The sequence below is a fragment of the Lynx canadensis genome, chromosome B4 (genome assembly GCF_007474595.2).
Source record: "Lynx canadensis isolate LIC74 chromosome B4, mLynCan4.pri.v2, whole genome shotgun sequence".
Lineage (NCBI taxonomy): Eukaryota > Metazoa > Chordata > Mammalia > Carnivora > Felidae > Lynx > Lynx canadensis.
Genome location: NC_044309.1, coordinates 6,203,552 through 6,230,075, shown reverse-complemented (window position 1 = coordinate 6,230,075; position 26,524 = coordinate 6,203,552).

The window sequence follows — 26,524 nt, the reverse complement described above, 5'->3', positions numbered from 1 at the left end:
CCAGACACAGGAATCATGATTCAAACGTTTACGATCCCGTGTGGCTTAAAAAGCGCATTTGTATTATATGATCCTGCGGGATCCTCTCCAATGCCCCTGAGGGCAGCAGGACAAAGATGGCCAGACCCATTTCACAGATAGGAAAGTGGAGGGCGAGAGGCGGTAAGTGATTCTGCCGAGATTCTCAGATGTGGTAAGTGCGAGGGCAGGTTTGATCGCAGACTCTCAGGCTCACGGACTTGTTCCTTCCAGCTTGGGTGAGCAGTTACATGACATGGCTCCGTTCTCAAGATGGCAGCCTCCGAAGACGGCTCCAGGAATGAGGCAGATAAAGGTCCTATACGTGGGACAGCGTTACAAAATCACAGCCCTCACTGTACCAAGACGATGTAGTTTCTCTCTTCTGTGAAGCAGCACTTTTTCTTTCTTTCATGTGGTGTGAGTCAGTGATTTAAACATCTTCAGGCTGTTGAACTTAGTTGTTTGGGGCTACACTCTGGTTCTTTCCGTTTTAACCATCTCTTTATTTGACCCTAAGACAGGGTCTGGGGCTTGAGAGACGCTGGTGGAGGGTGAAGAGGCTTGACCCGGTGTGGTCTTTGAGGGCGTGCTGGCCTTTGCCTCCGAGCTGGCCACATCCCATTTGGGGTCGTCTAGTATCTACTCTGATGTCCACTCTCCTTTTCTCATTCAGCCAATTCAGGGCGGTCCTTCCCTCTCAAGCACGGCTCCCGTCCACTCGCGTGGGCCTTACCGATTCCTGGGAGTACTGATCACGTCCTTCTTAACCTGCATTCAAGTTCAAGCCCCATGTCAGGCTCTGTGCTGACAGTTCAGAGCCTAGAGCCTGCTTTGGATTCTGTGTGTCCCTCTCTCTCTTCCCCTTCCCCTCTTGTGCTCTCTCTCTCTCTCTCTCTCTCTCAAAAATAAATAATCATGAAAAAAAAAAAAAAAAGACTTCGCGCAAGACCAGTATCGCTGCTCATTGGATCCCGTTTCCCTACTGGGGGCAACGGTGACCCGCAGGGATATTTGCAATATTCACCTGGAGACGTTTTTGGTTGTCACATTTTTTTCACGGGGAGAAGTATGTTACTGACATCTAACGGGGCAAGACCAGGGATGCTGCTACATACCCTGTGATGTGCGGACAGCGGCCACAACAAAGAATCCTCCAGCCCCAAATATCAGTAGTGCTGAGATTGGGAAAACCGGACCTACTCATGTATGGAAAGTTGCTCTGGTGCTGTCACTTGAGCCAAATAAAGGAAGCAAGCCGTTCAACGTGAAATCACGCCCCTTCCATCTCCGTCCTCCCCCCTTTTTACTACTGAGGTGTAATTGACAAATGGCATTATGTTCACTTCCGGGGTACGACATCCTGATTTGATACTTGTACGTATTGCAAGATGATCGTCACAACAAGTGTAGTTAATATCCATCAGCATGTGCTATTGCCAACAGATTTTCTCTTGTGATGAGAACTTTTGATATTTACTTTCTTAGCAACTTTCCGATAGGCAGAACAGTACAATTAACTATAGTCATTATGCTGTACATTACATCCTTACGACTTCTTTTTTGCTTATAACTGCAAGTTTGTACCTTGGGACTCCCTTCATCCTTTCCCTCCTCCCCCAAACACCAATCTGTTCTCTATATCTATGAGCTGGGCTGGGTGGTTACTTTTGTTTTGTAAAAATTTTTTTAATATTTTATTTATTTTTGTGTGTGTGTGAGAGAGAGAGAGACAGGGAGTGAGCAGGGGAAAGGCAGAGAGAGAGAGGGAGACACAGAATCCAAAGCAGGCTCCCGGTTCCAAGCTGACAGCACAGAGCCCGACGCAGGGCTCGAACCCACGAACTGCGAGATCATGACCTGAGCCGAAGTCGATGCTTAACCGGCTGAGCCACCCGGGTGCCCCATGGGTGCTTGCTTTTTAAATTTTTTCCAGATTCCACATACAAGTGAGATCATACAGCATTTGTCTTTCTCTGACTTATTTCGCTTAACACAGTGCCTTCAAGGTCCATCTAGGTTGTTGCAAATGGCAAGATTTCATTCTTTCTTATGGCTGAGTAATAACCCGTTGTGTGTGTGTGTGTGTGTGTGTATGTGTGTGTGTGTACGTACATATGCATACATATACATCACATCTTCTTTATCCATTCATTCAGCAGTGGACACTTAGCTTGTTTTCATATCTTGGCTATTGTAAATAACGCGGCACTAAACAGAGGGGTACATATATCTAATGTAGTGTTTGGAGGTTCTTTTTTCTTTTTTTTTTTTTTTTTTTTTTTAATTTTTTTTTCAACGTTTATTTATTTTTTTGGGACAGAGAGAGACAGAGCATGAACGGGGGAGGGGCAGAGAGAGAGGGAGACACAGAATGGGAAACAGGCTCCAGGCTCTGAGCCATCAACCCAGAGCCCGACGCGGGGCTCGAACTCACGGACCGCGAGATCGTGACCTGGCTGAAGTCGGACGCTTAACCGACTGCGCCACCCAGGCGCCCCGAGGTTCTTTTTTCTAAGTGTTTTCGTTTTTAGATAAATACCCACTAGCGGAATTATTGGAGCGTGCGGTGGTTCTATTTTTAGTTTTTTCGAGGAATCTTCAGCTACTTTCCATAGTGGCTCTGCTCCAATTCACATCCCCACCAACAGTGCTGGGGGTTCCCTTTTCTCCACCTCTTCACCAACTCTTGTTATTTCTCGTCTGTTTGATACTCGCCCTTCTCACACAGACAATAGCTCACTGTGCTTCTGATTTTCATTTCCCTGATGAGCAGTGCTATTGAGAATCTTTTCCTGTGTCTATGGGCCATCTGTATGCCTTCTTGAGAAAAACATCCACTCGCTTATTCGGCCCATTTTTAAATCAGATGGTGTTTCTGCTACGGAGTTGTGGGAGTTTTTCATATATTTTGTGTTAACCGCTTCTCAGAGATATCCTTTTCGAATATTTTCTCCCATCCATTCAGTAGGTTGCCTTTCATTTTATGGATGGTTTCCTTGCTGTGCAGAAGCTTTTTCTCTCTTTCAAAACCCTAAAAACTTAAAGAACTCCAAAGCAGGGTGAATTTAGTTGAGTTTTATTTTTGTCCTGCTTAGTTCGGGCCAAAAACAGCTTGCTACTTGCCTTCTTGTTTGACACAAACATTGTTTCTAAGGGCATTGAATCTGGAGAGCTGGCGTTATAAATGGATGGGTTTCTAGAAGTAAGAATCGTAACAGCTAACTTTTAGAGAAGACTGCTTTCACATACTCCTTTATTATTATCCCCATTTTACAGTGGGGGAAACTGAGGCTCAGAGTATAATTTCTCCACTGAGATGGTTAGTAAATGACCTAGAGTGGGACCTAAAATGTAGGTCAGTTCAACAACTGAGCCTAGATTCCTAGCCATCACGCAGTATTGGCCTTGAACATACCGTACTAATTACATTATCATTTTTTCCCATGATATTGGTCTGATAAGCTTAATTTTTTTTTTTATACTTAAGAAAGCATGAGGGGCTGAAGGGAGGCACAGCTGTGATGCACCAAGCAGAACTTCTTGCATATAAAATGAAAATGATTTTCCAACCACTGGGGGGGGAAAGAAAAGATTAGAAACAGATAAAAGTGTCTGGATCACTTCAGTGTACTGATTTATGACCAGCAGTATCATCCCTTTGAGAAAGAATACTATAGGATGATTCATATTTGGCACAAAAATACGCTGCTTCTGGCTGGGGAAACTGGCAGGTTCTCACCTTCCCACATAAATATTTAAGAGCACCACCCCGTCATGTGTTAGATTTTCCGAAGTCTACAGATGTGAGCGTCTTGTCCTAGAATGCTGACTTTCTAGGTATGCCTTATCTGATCAACTGTAGCTGGAAAAAAAAAGGAGTTGTTTTTTGGGCCATTTGAGGATTTCAGAGCCACTTCTAGGAACCATTCCCTTCGTAGGATGGGGACTCCCTTTGCTCGCTTGTTACCGGTTTGCTCTGTGTGGCGCCTGGTGTTGAGGGATTCTCCCAGTGCAGCCCTGCGCATCGTCTTCCTATCTTCACACACTCGGAAAACAAGGCCCGGGCTTACCTTTGCTGTTGGCACAAAACCAAAGTGAGCGCTCCTGGTTTAAGGGAGTCTCCGTTCAGGTTCCTAATCCCAGACCTGAGTATCGTTAAGGGAAGAGATGAAGTCTAGATACAGGTGACATCCTCCAGAAGCCAGGGACTCTTAGATGCAATATATTAATTGGTCTCCATTTGTCTCTCCGGGGGCCATTGGAAATGGTTACATCATGGCTTTGAAAGAGAGAAAATGAGGGGCGCCTGGGGGGCTCAGTCGGTTAAACGTCCGACTTCGGCTCAGGTCATGATCTCACAGTATGTGAGTTCGAGCCCCGCGTCGGGCTCTGTGCTGACAGCTCGGAGCCTGGAGCCTGCTTCGGATTCTGTGTCTCCCTCTCTCTCTGATCTTCCCCCATTCATGCTCTGTCTCTCTCTGTGTCAAAAATAAATAAACGTTAAAAAAAAATTTTTTTTTGAAAGAGAGAAAATGATGCCAGGAACTGATCCCCTCGGGAACTCAGACGGGCCTAGCAAATGATATTGACTGGGTGCCGGGGCATAAATGGAGCTGTGATAACGGCTGAAAAGGGCTGTGTGTGTGTGTGTGTGTGTGAGGAGGGGAACAAGAGCTGGGGCAGTCGGATGGAATCTGGAGAAAAGATCAAAGTAAGGAACCGAAAATAAATATGTAAGATTTCCTATTATTCCTTATTAAACTTTTTGAAGACTGCAGGAACGTGATTCATCAACCTCTCTCTCCCTTCATTTTTTTTTCTTAACCTCCCGAGGACAGTGCGAGCCGATCCTCTGCTCCAAGGGAAACCGGTTCAATTTATTGCTATTTCGTGGAAGCAGCTTTGGTCCACCGGGGATGAACCAGAGACGCTTTTGTTTAAAATTAATGGTGGATGTCCGCCCCTTAAAAGCCCGTCATTTAAATGAACAAAGAGGCAATTGCTTCCTGACCGCAGTGGTGGGAAAGTGGAAACAGTGGCTTGATGTTTGACCCACAAATCTCCGCTCATCTACTTCCTCCATTTTATCCCTTGACCTGTCTTTTTAATCATTTCACCTCCTTTCTGCAAAGAATTACTGCTGTCTCTCACACACGCAGTGACCTTCCCGCCTGATGATTTCAGGTACCCTTTTGACAAGAAGCACTGGGACTCATCCTTCCTTTCAGTGATAAATCCTAGGGGCTCTTCCCTTGGGTGGTGACTAACAGGCGAAGGGAGATTAGGGCCAAGCGTTGGGTTCGTCCCTGTCTAGATGGTCACTTCGCCACCTGAAGGGGGCGTCCAGGGTCCCAACTGCTCCGCTGCCACGGTGCTCAGATAAAAGCATAATCATTATATTATACTAAAGAGTGAATGTCGCTCTGAACTTACAAAGGACCATCTTGGCTGTAGAGTATACCATCACCGCAGGGTCCTCCTTCGTTGTGGTACATTTGAGAGGAGAAAGGGACTCTCTTATCTTCCCAGTTGTCCCAACTTTGAAAGCAGCAAGACAAAAGCGAGGTGTCCCATTTCTGTCGGACTCCCTTAGGGACGCCTTAACCCAGAAGGTGTCTGTGTCTCCCCCAGACCTAGGAAATTGTAACGCTGATTGAGGTAGTTTTGCTCTGGTATCTCTCTAAACAGAGATCCTATCTTTCTCTGTCCCATCCCCCTGGGTTTTGCTTCACTTTTTTATTTCCCCCCAAGACGTTGATAATGAGGCCTAGGAGGTGATACAGGGCAGGGGACCAAGAGAGCGCGTCAGATTGAAGGCGTTTGTGTCATGTTTCTGACACTGGCTGGTTGTGGGACCTTCAGAAAATTTAAGCCTCAGTTACTTTATCTGTAATAGGGTGATAATAATTTTAACAAGGCAGTGTTGTTTGAGGGCTGGATCAGTGCACAGACCCAGCACAGTGCCTGGCACGTATTAAATACTCAAATGTTGCCTTTATTAGAATTATTATCGCCTCCGTTACTGTTCAGAGATTGTGTTCTGTGAAGTTCAAGTCAGACGAGTTGCCAATGCCATCCTACTTTACAAAGGCCTCCCTACCACTCTGTGAGGGCTTAACCGTGGGTATTTCTGGACATAGGGTCACAGGCCCAGGATGGGGGAGCATGGGACCGACGGGAGCTAAGAGGCACAAGTATCCGGATTCAGGGTGGGCAGCAGGCTGGGAGACCAGCAGATCAAGGCATTGGGGGTCATGTAGAGACTTTTGTCTTTATCCCAAGAGCAATAAAGCTCTTAAAAGCTTCCTTTTAAGGAAGGAAATTTTATGGTCAAATTTGTATTTCAAAAAGCCCATTCTTGCCACTCTTGAGAAGAGCTTGGGTGGGACCACAGTGAAAGAAAGTGCTAGATCGCAGGACAAAGAATTCCAGCGGTCTAGGCAAGCCATGGGTTAGCTGGGACCACGACTGCGGTGGAGGAAATGGGAACAAGTAATTTATAGTAAACGTCAAGAGGACATGTTGATGAATTAGGGGGGGAGGGGTTGACGAAGAGCAGGGTATCAATTATAATTCCTAGTTTTGACCAGAGTGATTGGATGGTTGGTAGGGTCACACAGTAAGTTCATTTGGAGATGCTTTTGAGATAACGATGAACAAAAATGTTTACTATGAAATATGCAAATCTGGAGCTCAAGGGGGTTTGGGGCTGCAGAAGTCATTAGGTAGCAATGTGTTTTTACAAAGTTGGAGAGACGTTGCCGTGGCTAAACAGGTGAGAAGTTAAAAGGGTATCTGAAGGTCAAAGACTCTTGGGTATGTACGTATGTTGACGGAAACATATGCATATTCAGAAGGAAAAAAGAATAACGTATGTAAGATATTCTATCAATTTATCTGTGATTTTAAAGAATATGTACCATTCATATTTAAAAACAAAGCATTCAGTGGGGAGCCTGGGTGGCTCAGTCGGTTGGGCGTCTGACTTCGGCTCAGGTCATGATCTCGCAGTCTGTGAGTTCGAGACCCTCATCGGGCTCTGTGCTGACAGCTCGGAGCCTGGAGCCTGCTTCAGATTCTGTGTCTCCCTCTCTCTCTGCCCCTCCCCCGCTCATGCTCTATCTCTCTCTCTGTGTCAAAAATAAATAAACATTAAAAAAATTTAAAAAAAAAGCATTCAAAATCACTTAAAATGTCTCAGAATAAAACAAAAACCAAAAAAGCAACTGTGATGAATTTTTAAAATACTTAAAATCAGTACAAGAAGGTTGTCTGGGGTTAGCTGATCTGTCAGGATGACCGAAAGCCACAAAACCTTCCGTGGGACCAAATCCAGCTCCGCACCTGATTCTTTAAACGAAATTTTATCAGAATACAGACATGCTGATTCCTCCATGTATTGTCAGTGGCTACCTTCCCACCACAATGGCAGAGCTGAACTGATTGCACAGCTTGCAAAACCTCCAGTATTTGCTGTCTGCCCCTTTACGGGAAAAACATGGCCGTCCCTGCTCCCCGGGGGCCTGACCATCTCATCAAGCAAGAGGTCCAGAGGGGTGCAAGCTCCCACAACGAGGAGGCAAGGGATCAACAATGGCATTAAGACCCAGTGTCTTCTGGTCTCTGGACTCTTCTCCTTCTCAGTGTGTGAGTTTTGTCCCGACCTTCTTGTGGGTGCAAGATGGCTGGGGGAGCACACTTTTGTATAAAAGAAAGAGAGATGATGAAACCTCATTATCCGTCACGGAACAATCTTCCCCCCTTGGTCTTGTGAGACCTACTTAGGTGAGATAATCACCTGGATCGATTGGGGTCACAAACAAATATGGAGAGCGTAGAAGGGTGGGGTGGCAGGAGGTCGGTGGGGGAGTCTCTTGTCACCTTCCTTTGAAGAACAAAGCAATGCAAGGAGTGTGGGAACACCTGAAGAAGATGGGGATTCTCTTAGGAGCAAAGATGGAAAAAATGGATGCCAGGCAGACAACCAACAAGCAGTAGCTACTATCATTGATTTCTGTATTTAAGCAACAAATTTGTTCAGAGCTTCCTAAGAGCCAAGACTAATATCATCATCATCATCATCATCGTGGTAATTTTTATTATATGACAAAAGAAAACATCTGATTCTATCGTTCTATACAAGTTTTCCTGCAAAATGGTCTCCATTCCAGTACTTTCAATAGAATGTCTTAGGGACCCAGACTAAAAGGGGATAGAGAGTGAGAGAGAAGATGCCCTAAACCGTCCTTTCAAGATCAAAAGCAAGGACACAAGCAAGATGGGGCAGGGGTGTATGCGAGAGAGAAAGAGGGAAGGCAGGGGGGCAGGGGACGAGATTTGCAGACGTAAGATATGTAAGGGTGCTTGGAAGTGAAGGAGAAGTCAGGAAAAGGAGGCACTGAGGCTAGGACAGAAGAAGGCCGAGAAAGCCATGGCCTGGGGGGAGAAGTTGGCAATAAGTCTGTGTAACAAGAGGTAACAGTCAGGTGCACGGCAAATGTTGGTCAGGCAGGGCGAGAAACCTCCGCATTCTTTGTTCCCGCCACGTCCTCACCCTTCGCTGAGATGATTCCAAGCGAATGTTCTCTAGCATTGCTTTGGAATCAAAAAGGTCACCTTCTCAAGCTGGGACTTCGGTCTGTTTATAAATAGTCACCGGTGGGGCAAATTTCTCCTCGTGGGCACGCTTGCCGGAAAAGATTTCCACGCAGGGCGCGGTAGACTCGGTCCCATCGTGTTTGCTTGTTAGCTTGAAATAAGCCTCCGTTTTCCTCTGGAAACCATTCTTCTCCTTTCTTCTTTCCTCCTTTTAACCCAGAAGACAACCAAGGGGCCACCCAGTAGAGTCCTGTAGAAGGCTTTGTGAGAAGAGGGATTTGGAGAGATTCGAAATGGGCGGCCTCAGTGCGATGGCTCGATGGGTGGCTTTATGTGGGGTTTCCTCCTTAGCTCCCCCAGGGTGGCCCCCTAGGGTATATTTCAAGACACATCTGTAATACTAAGTGCAACCTTCTGTAAACCTTGCATTTTATATGCGGTAGGTAATTTAATCCTCATGATAACTCTGCAAATGTAACTTACTGACCCATTTTATAGGTGAGGAATGGGGTTCACAGAAATGAATTCCCCAAACTCACAGCACTGGAATTTGAATTCAGGGCTCTTTAGATTACAGGGACGGCCCTCTTTCCACCATCCCCTTTGTCGCTTTCTTACAGGAGATGCGTATTTCTGCCAAGTTAACTGTATATCAACATTTAAATATACAGTTAACAACACCAAGTAGAGTTTGTTATTTTAAGGATTTCTGGCTGAGTTCTTTTTTGTATAAGCACTGTCCTTTTAAATTTATCTTTTATGTATATTTAGATTTTTCTATGTTGGTTTTACAACTCTGCCAGCCATCTATTAATTGCCATCCCTGTTCTCATTTTCTTGTAACTAAAGATTTACTTCCTAAAGTCTCCTCACCACTAAAACAAAAGTATTCAGAGGCTCTGCCCAACGGCATCCTTAATTAGCTGCGATAGTCACCGTTTGAAACTGCTCCCTGCTCACCTCTTACCCCAAACCAAACGGGGACAAACAGAAAGAGAATGTTCTAGCCCCTTTACAAAGAGATCTAGGCATCACACAAAAGTATATCACTGACCTTCTTGAGCAGTTTTGCAAATAACAATAATTGTGCCTAAAATAAAATTTTGGCTACCATGGTTTATATGCACGAATGTCTTTGCAAAACTTGGGATGATGCTAAGTCTTTATTATGAGGATAGATAAGAGTGACGAATTCGTCACCGGCTAATCTTTTTGCCAGTCCTATACATAAAGTGCTGCAGCTTCAGACATAGAATGTAAAAATCTACCATAAATATATTATTAATGCATAAGAAAAACTCTTTTAACAGCTGTATGCCATTTTATTGTTATGATAGCCTTCCCAATGTAACATTAATAAAATGGATGCCGTAACACAGTCCCCAAATTGGCTGTTACTGGTAATGAGGGAATCATTCGGACGTAAACATTCTCTGGCAAAACTGAAGATGGCTATTTATTTCAGTTGATTAATTAGTAATTGTTCATTAAGTAATGCTAGATGCCTCACATTTTGTGTTTGCCTCTACGCCCAGAGATATTGGCGTTTTATTTCGGTGCCAGTGTTCATCGTTAGTTACTGCTCTGGGACCCTGGAATTTGACTGGGGCACAAAAGTTTGCTAGCAGTTTGCTTTCCTAAAGCCTTTGCAGAACACACACACACACACACACACACACACACACACACACAAAAACTCCTCCAGACTCTTGAGTCTCACTTCCAAGCTCTTGCGCTTTATACAGAATGTGTGGGCCCTGAGGCTAAGGTTTGGAAAGCTGCACAAGAAAACTATTCATAGCTGAAGCTTTGGGGAATGTTTTCATGGGCTGAGTCTTAAATAAACTGAAGTTGTTTTAATTGAATGCAGTACTAGCCTGCTTCCTTGAGGAATTTCAGCAGGGTGTGGTTAATACCTCCTTCACTGGATTTGTTGTTGAATGTTTTGACGACTGGGACCTCATTGAACCTTAGGTCTTGGAAATAGTTGCAAACAAAGCGTGACATTTGCAAATGGTTCGGGGAAATAAACAAATTTCCTTTGCTTTTTCACTGTTCCCAAGGGCACGCGAAACTTATCTGATTTATTGCTTCACAGTTGACCAAAGTAGTTATTTTCCTGGTTGATGCGGGGTGATGGCATGCTGAAACTTTTCCAGGGTGCGAAGCGTGTGAGATAGTTTTACATTCCTTTGCATTAATAAGGGGTTTGGTGGGCTGCCTTTTTTTAAGCCTACAAATGCACAGCCTCTGCAACGTATCGTATCGAGCTCTAAATGTAATTACTCTCATTCTTACACAGAATGCAGGTATTTAGAAAAACTCACACTCAGCACTCTGCGGACGTCTCGGTGAGTTTCTTCTGATAGACTGGCTTGCTTGGTGAAATCAAGCTTCAGATCCTTCGTGCTGGAAGGACACACATGGGGCATTAATTCTTTGATCCAGGACTAGGTCCAGGTACTCAAACAGTGGCCTGTCTCTCCTATCCTGAAAGGTTTCCAGGAAGGAATAGTTGACCCCCTGGTCACCTCTTGCAGCGTGGAGTCGGGAAGGCCTCCCGGCAAGTCTTACTCCACTCCAACCTGCTGCATCAAAAGTTTTGCTCTGTGTAGATACCGACAACAGATGGATATAGTCCATTTACAATAGCCTTTCTGATTCCTAAGGACAGTTATTAAATTTCGTTTCAGCTTTCTTCTCACCAAGCTAATTAACTCAATGCTTTGAACCTTACCTTGTAAGGTTTCGCATAGCTGTCATGGCTCATTTACAGAGAAATTCTCAGTTCCGGTGCTCAAGTTATTTCAAGGATACTTACTAGGTGCTTGGCCAGGACACTTTGGAAGGTCTCCAGGAATCCCCACTGAGGGTCTTCTATTATGACGACTTTATAAATGCAGGTGCCTACCCGGTACCCCTCACACCACGGGAAGTTGTCGGCCTCTTCTCTTTTAGGGTAGACCGCTCTTCCCTTCATGGAGTTTAAATATCGTGGAAGAAATTACATTGACATGAAGTCGTTTCAGCCCCAATTTACTGTACTGTTGTCATTAATGTCGGTAGCTCTTCCTAAGGCAGCTTTCTTTCAAAATCGATTTATCAAGAGGAGTCCATTGGTTGAAGGACTTGGCAAAATAATTCATGTCGGGAGGACCGGAAGCGGGGGGAGGCCTTCTGGGGGGTGGGGGTGGGCCCAGGAATGGTTCCCCGCCGGGACTGGGGTTCTGCCCACAGATAGAGACTCAAAAAAGGGAGGCCTCTGTCCCATCAACAGTGTTTATCTTAATAATGTTCCGCCTGGCACCCGGCCCCTTGGTGCCACTCTCGATTTTACTTATTAAGCAGAAGCCGGCAATTGCAGCAACATCATAAACTCTTATCCTTGTCATTACACACACATTATATTTGAAATTAATGAGCAAATGGGGATACACTAAAAGAAGAAAAAAATCACCTCCATCTTTTTGTCCAGATAGAGCTACTGGTAGTGAGTTATTGTATTTCCTACCTTTTTATTGTAAACGTTTGTGCAAGAGTACGATCTTATGACACAGTCTTACAAGCCTTTTTTAATTTATAAAATACTATAAATGTATTTTGATGTTGGCAAATAGGATTTCCCACCATTTTAGTGGCTGAATGGCATTTTATCGTATGGCTATGATTTACCTAAACTTTATCCCATTGTCGGACAGTTTATTTTCAGCATTTGCTGTGATAAACAATACTTAGATGAACACTCTTATAGCTAAACCTTTGTACATTTTGTTTACTTAGAACCAACCTAGGGGCGCCTGGATGGCTCACTGGGTTAAGTGTCCGACTTCGGCTCAGGTCATGATCTCACGGTTCGTGGGTTCGAACCCCGCATCGGGCTCTGTGCTGACAGCTCAGAGCCTGGAGCCTGCTTCGGATTCTGTGTCTCCCTCTCTCTCTCTGCCCCTTGCCTACTTGTGCTCTCTCTCTCTCTCTCTCTCAATAAATAAATTAACGTTAAAAGAAAAAGGATCAAGTCCTGGAAAGGAATAGGAAAATAACAGAATAGTACACATTTTTAAGGCTTGGCTAAAGATAGCAACGTTACCTTATGGAAGGGTTTCATTCATTCATTTTCTGACTAGCTATGTATAAAAAAGTCCTTTACTTATGTCCTCGCCAACCCTGGGAAATTCTTACGCTTTTTTGGCAGGTTAATAATCAAAAAACGATGTATTATTTTTGTTTTCTAAGTTGACTTTATTAAAGTACAAATTATATACAGTATAATAAAATGCATTCACTTACATGTACAATTTTGGAGGTTTTTGGCACATAACCGCAATCCACACGAGATACGGAATACGTCCATCATTCCAAACAGTGCCCTCATGTCCCTTTGCACCCCCACTTCCCAGATAATCACTGATGTCTTTGCTATCACGACAGATTCCTTTTGCTTATTATTCTATAATGTCATATGTGTGGAATCATATGATACACACTCTTGAATCTGGCTTCATTTGCTCAACATAACATTGTTGAGATTCATCCGTGTTGTTGAGTATGTTGTGATTTTTAAATTTATTACTGGTAGTACTGAGTTATGTAGATACACTACAATTTGTTTACCATTTATCTGGTAATGACATTTAGACGTTGGTTTTTGAGTTTTCGCTTTTAGGAGTAAATGTTAACGAACATCAGCCTACAGGTCTTTTCGTAGACATGTTTTCATTTCTCTCGGATCAGTACCTAGGTATGAAATCACATGGTCATGTAATAAATGCATGCTTAACTTTATCAGAAAATGTCAAGCAGTTTTCCAAGGCCGCTGTACTATATTACGCATCGTACTATATTACGCATTGTACTATATTACGCGTTGTATATATTATACCAGCTGCAACAATGTACGAGTTCCAGTTGCTCCACATCTTTGTCAACAGTTGACATTATTAGCCTTTTAAATTTTAGTTATTTCAGTGCGTGTGCAGTAATATTTCATTGTGGTTTAAATTTGCATTTGCTGATGGCCAGTGACACTCGGCATCTCTTCATGTGCTTTATGAAGTGTCTGTTTAAATGTTGCCTACTTCTTAATTGGGTTATTATTGAGTTGGGGAAGTCCGTTATATACAGTGGTTACAAAGATGTAAAAGATCTGTATTGTTATAATTGTCAATTATTGACAGAATTGTCAAAGATTGCCAAAGCAATATACACATTCAATGCAATCCCAATCAAAATTGCACCAGCATTCTTCTCGAAGCTAGAACAACAATCCTAAAATTTGTATGGAACCACAAAAGACCCCAAATAGCCAAAGTAATATTGAAGAAGACCAAAGCGGGAAGCATCATAATCCCAGACTTTAGTCTCTACTACAATGCTGTAATCATCAAGACAGCATGGTATTGGCCCGAAAACAGACACCTAGACCAATGGAATAGAATAGAAACCCCAGAATTAGACCCACAAAAGTATGGCCAACTAATCTTTGACAAAGCAGGAAAGAATATCCAATGGAAAAAAGACAGTGTCTTTAACAAATGGTGCTGGGAGAACTGGACAGCAACATGCAGAAGAATGAAACTAGACCACTTTCTTACACCATTCACAAAAATAAACTCAAAATGGATAAAGGACCTGAATGTGAGACAGGAAACCATCAAAACCTTAGAGGAGAAAGCAGGAAAAGACCTCCCTGACCTCAGCCGCAGCACTTTCTTACTTGACACATCCCCAAAGGCAAGGGAATTAAAAGCAAAAATGAACTATTGGGACCTCATCAAGATAAAAAGCTTCTGCACAGCAAAGGAAACAATCAATAAAACTAAAAGGCAACTGACAGAATGGGAAAAGATATCTGCAAATGACATATAGGACAAAGGGCTAGTATCCAAAATCTATGAAGAACTCACCAAACTCCACACCCAAAAAACAAATAATCCAGTGAAGAAATGGGCAGAACACATGAATAGACACTTCTCTAAAGAAGACATCCACATGGCCAACAGGCACATGAAAAGATGCTCAACGTCGCTCCTCATCAGGGAAATACAAATCAAAACCACACTCACGCCAGTCAGAGTGGCCAAAATGAACAAGTCAGGAGACTATAGATGCTGGCGAGGATGTGGAGAAACGGGAACCCTCTTGTACTATTGGTGGGAATGCAAACTGGTGCAGCTGCTCTCAAAAACAGTGTGGAAGTTCCTCAAAAACGTAAAAATAGATCTACCCTATGACCCAGCAATAGCACTGCTAGGAATTTCCCTAAGGGATACAGGAGTGCTGATGCACAGGGGCACGTGTACCCCAATATTTATAGCAGCACTTTCAACAATAGCCAAATCATGGAAAGAGCCAAAATACCCATCAACTGATGAATGGATAAAGAAATTGTGGTTTATATACACAATGGAATACTACTTGGCAATGAGAAAGAATGAAATCTGGCCTTTTGTAGCAACGTGGATGGAACTTGAGAGCGTTATGCCAAGTGAAATGAGTCATACAGAAAGAGGCAGATACCATATGTTTTCACTCTTATCTGGATCCTGAGAAACTTAACAGAAGACCATGGGGGAAGGGAAGGAAAAAAAAGTTAGAGAGGGCGGGAGCCAAACCATAAGAGACTCTTAGAAACTGAGAATAAACTGAGGGTTGATGGGGGGTGGGAGGGAGGGGAGGGTGGGTGATGGGCATTGAGGAGGGCACCTGCTGGGATGAGCACTGGGTGTTGTATGGAAACCAATTTGACAATAAATTTCATATTAAAAAAATAAAAAAATAAACTTTTATTTTTTGATGCCATTGCATATAGTGTTATTTAAAAACTTTTTTACAAGTGTTTATTACTGATGTGTGAGAATACAATTGATTTTTATATATTGACCTTGCATTTTGTAAGCTTTCTCAATATCTTATTTTGTAGTTATTTTTTGTACATTCCTTAGGATACATAATTCTACAAATAAAGGTAGTTTCACTTCTTGTTTTCTAATCTGTTTTCCTTTTATTTATTTTTCTCACCTTAAACCACTCAACCACCAACCTCAATCAATCAATAAAAAAAAAAAAAAAGAAAAGAAAAAGAAAGCAAATGATGCTGAAGATTCAAATCTACAGAAGTGGTGAGAAAGGCCCAGTTTGAGAGATATTTGAGGCTGAAAAAGCAGTACTTAGATCCCCACAAACATGAGGATTATCCATTTAATCTCTAGTCTTCAAGAAGGACCTCATTTTAATTTGAAGTTGCTTTTGAGACAAGCTCAGAATTCCTCAGGGCCAACGGGTCTGACCCTGTCTATGTTTCACTACTACCCATAAGATATATAATGAATTTCAAGGTTTTGTTCATCTTATAAACATGACCAGACCCACACCTGCCCTTTCAGGAATTTATAATCTAGCAGAAAAAATTTTTCTAAAAGCATACATTTTTTATGGTGATCTTCTGTGCCCAAGAAAATCCTTCTCTTTGGTAGTAAAGATCTCTTCTTGCTGGCACTTATTTCTTGGGTCTCAGTGCCTCATGGACGGGCAACCGATTTCAATGTCATCTGAGTACATTTCTCTCTAGCGGCCTCAGCTTTCCTTCCTCATACCTCTGTCTCTAGCCTCATAATTGAAGACTTTAATTTATTCACCACACAATGTCTTTGCCCTCCTGCCATCTGTAATTTATGCCTTACACACTCTGCTGCCTGGTGTTATTTAATTCTGCTTTAAAAAATGACAAGAGTTTTGTGAACCAGTTGGTAGGAATCACCCCATTAAAAACATTGTTATGCATAACGGTGTTTAGAAAAAATTCCCAGCAGTGGATTTCAGTTTTGTAAGATAATGCTCTTTTTAGCACTACCCAGCTGGTGGTTACAGTTATCATTAATATTATAAAATAAAGATAACAGGAGCCCCAGGGAAAGAAGAATGACCTCTCAGGAGAATGCTAGGGTTTCTTATCCAGGTCTGAACAATCCATTCAGACAAACAAAAGGGAACAGCAACTATGCCAGAGTTGAACACGGATGTGGGTTTTCACCCCAGAGCAGACACTCTGAAGTGCTAAAATGTGCGGACTATATTGGACAACCATTGCCCTTTCGTTTTTTTCAATATCGCTTTTCGACAGGGCACACATTGGTCATGGAAACATTGAGAGTGTCCTAAGAAGTGCAGACAAATGATATGCTTTATTTTCTCTTCTCTTTGAAGGTTGTGCAGCCAACACTCTAATCTTTATCTCCTGACTGTAATGTCTTTCTTGGGTAATACTGGACAGAGAAAGGCACGGACACTATCCAACTGGTCACCAAAACCAATTCTTTCTGGACACACATTCAGTCCACACACCCCCGTTTCTGTGCTATGTGACTGAATTCTGGCCAATAGAAAGCAAGTGATATGTTCTCCTTCTGGGTTAGACCCATAAACCTGCCAATTTTTTTTTTTATTCCCTGCCCTTTTTCCTTTCACCAGCTTCGCCCAACCCGAGGAAACTTGGAAGTCTTGCTGAAGATAATCCAGCCACAAGATTGAAGAAGCCTGGGTTTCTGAATCAATACTTGGAGAGGATCCACTGTTAGGGACTGAACTGTGTTCCCCAAAAGCTCATTTGTTGAAATTCTAACCGCCAATATCTCAGAATGTGACACTGTTTGGAGATAAGGTCTTTATACAGGCAGTCAAGTTCTAGTGAGGCCATTAGAATTGGCCCTAACCCCATATGACTGGTGTTCTTATGGAAAGGGGAAACCAGATACAGGCACAGAGGGAAGACCCACGTGAAGAAGGGAGAAGGTGGCCACCTATAAGCCAAGGAGAAAAGCCTGGGACAGATCCTTCCCTGTAGCCCTTGGAAAGAACCAATCTACTGACACCTCAGTTTGGGGCTTTTAGACTCCAGAACAGTGAGACAATAAACTTCTGTTGTTTAAGTCACCCAGTTTGTGGTGCTTGGCTATGACACTGGCCGTGTCTAGTATCAACTAAGAGCTGCCCAGCTAACCCAAACTCCATTTTGGAATTCACAGAAGAAGGAAAGAAATAATTCCATTTTCTGTGATCTATTATACACTTGGGGTTTTTGTCAGAGAAACCAGTTTCAACTAATGGATGGGAAGAATACATTGAATGCCGCTATCAACATCTTGCATGTGGTTTTGTCCTCATCTCCCTCCAAAAAGGCCCATGTAAGTTTTGTGGGGATTGTCTTGAAGGACAACGGGAGAAGGAAGAGCATAGTGGAGTTGGGAGTTTGGTGCGATCGTGGACCCGGGCCAAGACGAAGGCTGGGAGAGCAGCTGTGAGGACAGGTCTTAGTTCCAGAGTGAAAAGCACAGCCCTCAGTCCAGCCACGAAGGGTAAGCCCCTGATGTTCCCATTTCAAGAGAGCCACATGTGCTTGACAAGCCTGGTACCTTGAAGGAGGTTCCCTGGCCAGGACATTAAACTTTTCATAGTTTTTAAAGCGTCCATTGGTGAAACCCTATGTTTCATCAAGCACGTAGAGCCATCCATGGAGGGAGTCAAGACCAAAAAATTATTAGACAAATTCGGTTCAAAAGCCTTTACGTTGGCAGGGCAAAGAGTCTGTGTGGGGTGGAGAAGGGTGTGGTGGCCTAGAGGAGAGGGGTGAAACCTAAGTGGGGTTATTGGGGCATCCACACAGGGGTATAGTCCACATGAGGGGTCGGATCTGAGCAGAAGAAGGATGGTTTCTGCAATGACCAGAACTGGTATGGACTAAGGGGGTAATCCATGGAAGAGGGAGGCCCAAGCAACTCGTGGGGGTTCACATAGGGTGAGGAGGGCATCTGTGCGGGGGGGAGGCAAGCAGCATGGGAGAACTGCTAGATGTTGAGGCACTGGTCGAATGAATAAGCATATTACTGACCGTGGAGACCAGCTGTCTCTCTACCAGAGAAGGGAGCTGCAAGTATGGACAAAAACACTGGAAAAAACTATAATTACCCCTGTAATACAGGTTAAATTTGTAGGCATTGATGTAAACATATGATTTTCAATATACTGTCTAGAGATAGCTATAGAAATAAATATAGATGTAAATGTGGGTGTGTGCATGAACTCACCTAATGCCCAAATATTGTTTCTAAATACCATTAACTACTAGCAGGGTCCAGGGGTCCTTGGAGAAATAGCAGGTTCAGATTCGGAAGTGGGAAAGTCCAAATGAGTCTGGAGTATCTTGTTGTAAAAAGTAATGAAGTATTCACAGAACAATGGGCACACAACAAAGACACAGCATGTAGCTTGACGGGGCTCCCACATGGTTAAACCAGGAACAATTGAAATACCAAAACCAAGAATGATTTTTTTTAAAGATTTGTTTAATCTTTACTTATTTTTGAGAGAGACAGAAAAAGAGCATGAGTGGGAGAGGGGCAGAGAGAAAGAGAGACAGAGGATCCAAAGCGGGCTCTGAGCTGACAGCAGCGAGTCTGATGCGGGGCTCGAACTCATGAACCCTGAGATCGTGACCTGAGCTGAAGTCGGACACTCAACCGACTGAGCCACCCGGGAACCCCCAAATCAAGAATGATTTAAAAAAATTATACCCCATTGAATAAGAGGAATCCATGAATTCATAGCCATATGAATAGATGAACAAATTAGAAGTTTCATAAGAACAGGATACGTACATAGTCTCAAAGTGTTTCTTCACGAAATACCTAATAGTTATGAAGGGGAAAACTTCATGAAAGAGAAGAAACCACCTTAGTCATTGTGACAGAAGCTAACAACATCCGTAATGGCACAGTCGAAATTGTACCCCCTGATCGGAGGTGGCCGGAAGAACACCCCACTTCTGTGACAAAGTTGCCAAAGACCCGAATCCAATCACGAGAAAACCTCAGAAAAACCCAAACTGGGGCTATTCTGTAAAACGAGTGGCCTATAATAATCAAAGTTGTCCAGGTGCTGAACACCAAGGGAAGACCTAGAAAATGTTCCAGATTGAAGGCGACGAATGACATGACAACTAAAAGCAACGTTTGACTCAGAACTGGCACCCCATAACCAAAAGGATGTTTTGGAAAGAACGGGTGAAATCGAATGAATCCTATTTTGGTGACTGTACTGTAGATTTGGTCCTTGTTTGTGAGAAATACACACTGAAGTATTTGGGTTGGTGGAGTGCCAACCATTTTTGGCATCAAGGTGACAATTTTCCCTCAAATGGCTCAGGGCGAGAAAAGTTCTTTGTGCTGGAGTGACAACTTTTCTCTAAGATTGAGATTGTTCCAAAATAAGACAGGTTTTTTTTTTTTAAGTTATCGGACCCATTGTACAGATAAAGAAACAAAGCCCCGAGATGCTTGAGGTGACCAAGCCAAGGTGTGATAACGCTAAGCCAAGACCCTTGCTTTACTGCGACATTTGCCCTAGAATCCGAGGGCATGAGAGCCAAGGAAATTATTTCATTAGGACGCAACCCCAGGTCTAAAACTCCACTCTGCACGGTAGCCGTGTGCCCTGACCACAGGGCCGAATTATTCTCAGCTTCGTTTGTTTTCTCCTGTAGTTATCTAAGGAACCATTCAGTGCCAATGTTCTATGAGTCTACACTGGGAAACGCAAGTGATACCAACTAGAATAATTTGGGGCTGGAAGGTTTGGGAATGTTTTTTGCTTTCATTGTGGTTTCCACCAGGTCCATAAAATAGAGAAGCTGTTACGTTACAGAGCAGTGGATCTCCTTTTATTGAAAGCCATGAGTGGTCTGCAAGTAGGAGTTGGGAATGGCGGTTAAATTATTCATCGTGACAGAAATAATTATCTTCATACAGGAGACAGAAGCTCAAATGCCTTTTAGGAAGTCAACTTGAGAAATGCTCCCCAGTGATCGTGAAAGTAATAAGATGTGTCCCAGACCCTATCGAGGAGCTCTGATTTTTTTTTTTCCCAACACTTGCAAAAAGTGCCCTGTGCTGACAAATGTCTGATTAACAAAATTAAGAAGAGGCTTGACTGCAGCATTAATCCCTCCCCGGGGCCTTTTATCTTCTGCATTTCTAGGTTGATTAGCTTTTCGGGTCAGATTTTTCTTTCTCCGCCTCATTCTTTATCATTGGCGGTCGAGCCAATATGATGGTTTTCTGCCACGACGGAGCTAGAGCCGAACTGTCTTTTTCCTAGGAGTTTCTGCTGCCCTAACAATTATGACCCCATTACGTCTCAAAACACAGACTAAAAAGCATCATTGACATCTTGTCACCTTGTCCTTCTAAGGTTCATAGTTTGCTTCAAAACGGAAATATACAAAAGTGGCAAAAATGTCTTAATTCAAACCCGCATGTGACTTGCATAGATCCCACGGGTCTTCGTCTTGTTTTGCAGTTGACTGGTGCACATGTTGGCCGTGGGGACAATAGGCGTGGATGGCGTGTCTATCCATATAGACATGGAATTCCTGAGCTGTGTCACTGAAACCTGGGAGCCAGGCAGGAAGGTGTTTACTCTTACCGTTATTATTTTCTTGTTGAACACATGAAAACTTGTAATTCCTACATGACTTTCCTTAAGCTGGAGAGCGATAAGTTGTGGAATTATGATTGGCTATGTGAACTCAAAAATGCCAATCACTGATTTGAGCATCAGCTAAGAATTGAATTGATTCATTAAACATACGTACGGGGTGATACAGGACAAGGCGAGGAAGTACGACTCAGCTGATGAACCATGCAAATTATTTTCATTCCTGCACTCAACCATTAGCATGGTTGGATGCATATATTTAGGGCTAAATTATATCTTTATATATAAGATCAGCTTCTTTACAGTTAATCCAGAAGGGTAGAATACATTTATTTTTCTGACCTGGTGGGAAAACATGTGACATAGCCCCAAATGGTACTTTGGCATTGACAGGTTATAAAAGAAGAGGGAAGAGAGAAAAATAATGAATGATTGCACAGAAGAATTTCAATTAAAAAAATTTGGTGTCAAGGAGAAAATAAAACATAAGAAGTCAAATGTTAGAGATTTGGAAAAATTAAGTGGAGCCAACATAAAGCAAGCAAAAGTTCATCCTATTCTTATTTTTAACTTGACATTTAAAAGGATATTTGCATGAATAATGCCAAAAAGTTGAGAAGAATCAGAAAGGGCCTGCGTGTATCTGCTGACTTGACCACAAAAGGGTCTCTCCTCAAGCCTTACATCCATCATTGCCCTGGACCCTGGGTGAGTCTTCTCCCCTTTTTTAGGGCTTTATTTTTCCACTACAAACTGTGAAATGGACCTAATCGCTCTCTAAAAGTACCCTAGGGGGCACCTGGGTGGCTCAGTCAGTTGAGCATCCAAGTCTTGATTTCGGCTCAGGTCGTGATCTCACGGTTCGTGGGTTCGAGCCCCGCGTCTGACTCTGCGTTGACAGCACGGTGCCTGCTTGGGATTCTCTCTCTTCCTCTCTCTCTGCCCCTCCCCTGCTCACTCTCTCTCTCTCTCAAAATAGATAAAATAAACTTAAAAAAAAAAATAAAGTGCCCTAGAATTTCATATTCTAGAACTCTATGGTTTATAATTGAATAAATTTCATGAGAAAGTCGAGGGTAGAGGCTGACAAAGGACAAGAGATCCATCCTTTCCAAACCAGCAACAGCAAGAAAGAATGAAAATAACCACCTGCAATTACTTCCAGGCCCTGTGAATGCGGAAGGGCAGACCCAGAGAAAAGTCTTCAGTCTGTGATGACGATCACCTAGGTGTTTGAAGTCTCTGTAAACTTCGGGCCCGATCTTTTTTCCCAGCTTTGCTCATTTTCCTTCTTCGGGAGGCAAAGATCCTTCTCTTCACCATTTCTCTGTTCTCATGGATATTACAGGGAACGTTCTGGGGCCCCGCCATTTAAAAGGAAAATATAAATATTTAGATTATACAGAAGTGCCTGAAGTGTGGAAATACAGGCAAATTGGCAGGCTTGGGCTGTCATAGTTGATTCGTCTTCTAAGAATAAAAAAAAAATTCTCCAATGGAAAACAGTATGATGTGAAAAGGGATATTCAGGGCGTATCATTCAGTGGATACCTTGTACTGCCAACTTGGTCTCTTTGGATTGTTGCGAGAACAGGCAAATCAAGAAATCGTAGGAGTATCTCAACCGTGTGGGGAAAAAGGAATGCAGAGATTATTACGCGTCCAACCCATTGTATGACATCTGGGTTTCTCCTTAGCGTTCTGGGCCTGGGCCCCACACGTCCCTTCCACACTCCTGAACTCCTGAAAAGTAACTACATATTAATGAGGCCAGAGTGATGGGGAAGCCAGCATTTCATCTTCGTTCCATCCAATGATCTACAGATCATTGAACCCATAAGACGAGCAGTTGGATCGAAGTTTCCATGGCATTGACCCAGATATTCTGGTTCATAAAAATACTAAATCCTTTAATGAAACACAGAATTGAGTTAATACGATTTATGTCACCCCTCGCCCAGGGGGCTGATGCTTTGTGGTGATTTGATTAAAGGGAGATTATAAAGTAGCTGCAACCCTTACTCATTTGCATTTGGTTCAAAGGAAGTGGCCCAAACGGAACGAAATAGGCATTTAAGTATAAGAAAAAGAGTTTTTCTTTTTATTAAGCATGGATGTGAAGCAACGTGCCAATAATTTGCATGACATTACGTAAGGACTAGAAAGGAAAACACGAAATTTGGCCTGGAAAAAAAAAAATCCGAGCCAATCATGTTAATTGTTTCCTCTGAACAAGAAAATTTAATAATCTCCATTCCCTCAATACATCAATCTCAAATTTGGTACTTGAAATTTTTCCTGTCTTATGGTGTTGAGGGGTGCGTATTTTAAACACACGTTGGGTGTTCTTTTTCCCCCCTTGGAGGAAGAAAAAGAATAGAAGTAAGCACTCATGGGGTGCCCTTTGATATTTGTTTTATTGTTATTCGCATTTTACCAGTAAAGAAGTTGAAGCTGAGTGAGTCAAGTGTTAATACTAGCAAGAAACAAAACAAATTTAAATCTATACCTGGGTATCTTGAAAGCCCACCTGTTTCCACCTCACCATGCTTTCTTCTCTTCTCTTTACATCTTGAGCAAAGAACACTTCAGTTCCTCAGTTAAGCATCTGGCTCTTTTTAAAAAAATTTAATATTTATTTAATTTTGAGAGACAGAAAGACAGAGCATGAGCAGGAGAGGGGCAGAGAGAGAGGAAGACACAGAATCCGAAGCAGCGCCAGGCTCTGAGCTGTCAGCACAGAGCCCGAGGCAGGGCTCGAACTCACGGACTGTGAAATTATGACCTAAGCCGAAATCGGACGCCTAACCCACTGAGCCACCCAGATGCCCCAAGCATCCAGCTCTTGAATTCTGCTCAGGTCATGATCTCACAGTTGGTGGGATTGAGCCCCGAGTTGGGCTATGCATTGATAGTGCGCAGTCTGCTTGGGTTTCTCTCTCTCCCTGTCTCTCTCTGCCCCTCCCTGTCTCTCTCTCTCTCAAAATAAACAACAACAAAAAAACTTAAAAAAAAACCTAATCTACTCTTCAATTCCAGAAACGATGTATTTACCAGAAAACGCTTATCTACTTAATATTCTATGTTACTTCCTTGGACGTGATTATGGGTTTACTCCTATCTTCCCCTATGAAACAGTGATACACATTTCGCTCAGGTGGAGCTAGGTGTAATTGTCATGTGGTTCTTATAATGTCATGTGTCCAGTGACAGTAAACTTGCAGGGCGTAGATGAAAATTACACCATGTTTCTTGCAGATCGCTGATACAAACAGGTGACTGGTTGGTGGTAACTATTTACAAGACGCCTACAGGTCCCTGTGCATCTATTTACTTAACTAAGATGCCAGATGTGTGGAAAAAGAGCTGATTCAAGAACCCTGAGAAATTATAGAGGAAATGCTAATAAAATATTAGAGGGCAGATCACAGATCGTCAGACCAATGTGAGATCCTATGGTGATGAAGGAGAACCGGTACTGGAGAAAGAAGAGGAGGAAAATCGGGCATGAGAACAGAGCATGTCAATGTTCGAGGCATGACGAGTCGACAAGCGGCAATCAAAATAGAACAGCAACCTGTAAGGAAGAGAAGTCAAAACTGTGCCTTGCTATGAGGTTGACGATAATCGTTCGACCATACCTATCTCTCCTTCCAAACGAATCATATAGAAACGCTCACATTTTATTAATAATGACGAAGCTGTGCTATAATGGTGTATGGTAGGCTGAACTCTGCTGGTATTGTAATAAATCCTGTTCAAAGGCCACCACCCCAGAGGGCAATTCGCAAGTGAGTTCTAGACTGTTCTATATAGTCTCCCTAGAGCCAGATTTAGGGTCTGGCACAGAGAAAGTGCTCAATGATTACTTGTTCAATGAACGAAAGAATAGGACCGAAAGAGAAGTGCCAAAGCCTAACATTGTTAGCTTTTAATATTAAAAGAAGAAAGCACAAGACATTCACAGATAAGTGTCAGTGTTCACGTAGAGTACACGAGCTGTGGACAGTGAAAGCACGCTTACTTGAAGGAAGGGGTAAGTGCTGAGAAGGCAGTTAAGAAGGTCAGTGGTGAAAGACCGCTGTGCAGATTGATCCCCGCCAGTGAAGGTGGCTGCGGGAATCTGCTGGAACTCCTGTCTTACACACAGAGGGTTGCATCACAGCATCTTGCTTGTAACTCCTTCAACGTCTGTTAGAATTGCAAATAGCTTTGGACAAAATTACATATTGGCAACATCACTGGAAAAATGATTATGTGGCATAAATCAAGAGTATTTATGCCTTCCAAATGGAGCCAAATCAAAGGTCTTTGATGTGCAATAAAATCGAGGTCCAACGATGAATTAGTAGATGGTTTTAATAAGGCTTTAATGAAGACAGTAGCCGCTTTACATGACTCAGTATCAATCTCAAAGTTTCCTGCAATTTTGACACGAAATTAACGTTAGCGTGTTGTGTTACAAAACACTGGTAGGCTAATGGATAGATATTGCCTTCTATAAACATGATGTTAAAGTACAAGGGCACACACATCTCAAGATGTTCCAAGAAATAGGAAATGTGTGTCTGATTACCGGGTAACGGCCATGCAGCCACGGGAGAGGAAGATCTTCCTCCAGCTGTTCGCCGTCTCCTCTCGGCCACTTCTAGCTTCTTGGCTCCCTCAGCAAGACCGCCTTGGGACAGACGCTTTCGATGGAGAGAATCTGAGGCAAGTAAAATCAAATGTTGGACGCTGGTTGGCAAAAGTTGGAGGAGAACGTTGTGTCCCTCGACTTCCGAGCCTTTGCGCCCATGCGAGACCCATCGTGCCTTTCAGGATTTAGTAAGAGAAGGGAAATGGGGCTTTGTGAGACTCCAGTAGAGGGGTGATGGCCTGGAGCCAACAGAAGCGAGTGGATAAAAGAATTTAAGTAACAAAACAGACGAACATGGGGCGGAAAAAGGAGAGGCAAACCAGGAAACAGACTCAACTACAGAGAACAAATTGCTGGGTGGGGGGGAAGGGGGAGCTAGCCGATGGGGATTAAGGATGCACTTGTGGTGAGCACGGAGTGTTGTGCGGAAATGTCAAATCGCTAAATTCTACACCTGAAACTAATATTACAGTGTATGTCGTTAGCTACCTGGAATCTAAATAAAACTTTGGACATAGGAAAAAAAGGGGGCACCTGGGTGGCTCAGTCTGTTAAGCAACCGACTCTTGATTTCAGCTCAGGTCATGATCCCATGGTTTGTGAGTTCGAGCCCCACGTCGGGCTCTGCACTGATGGTGAGAATCCTGTGTGGGGGTTCTCTCTCTCCCCCTCTCTGCCCCTCCCCTGCTTGGGCTCACACTCTTTCTCTCACACACTAATAAATAAATAAATATTTTTTTTTAAAAAAAAGGAAAACAAAGAATAAGGGCAAATAGGGGG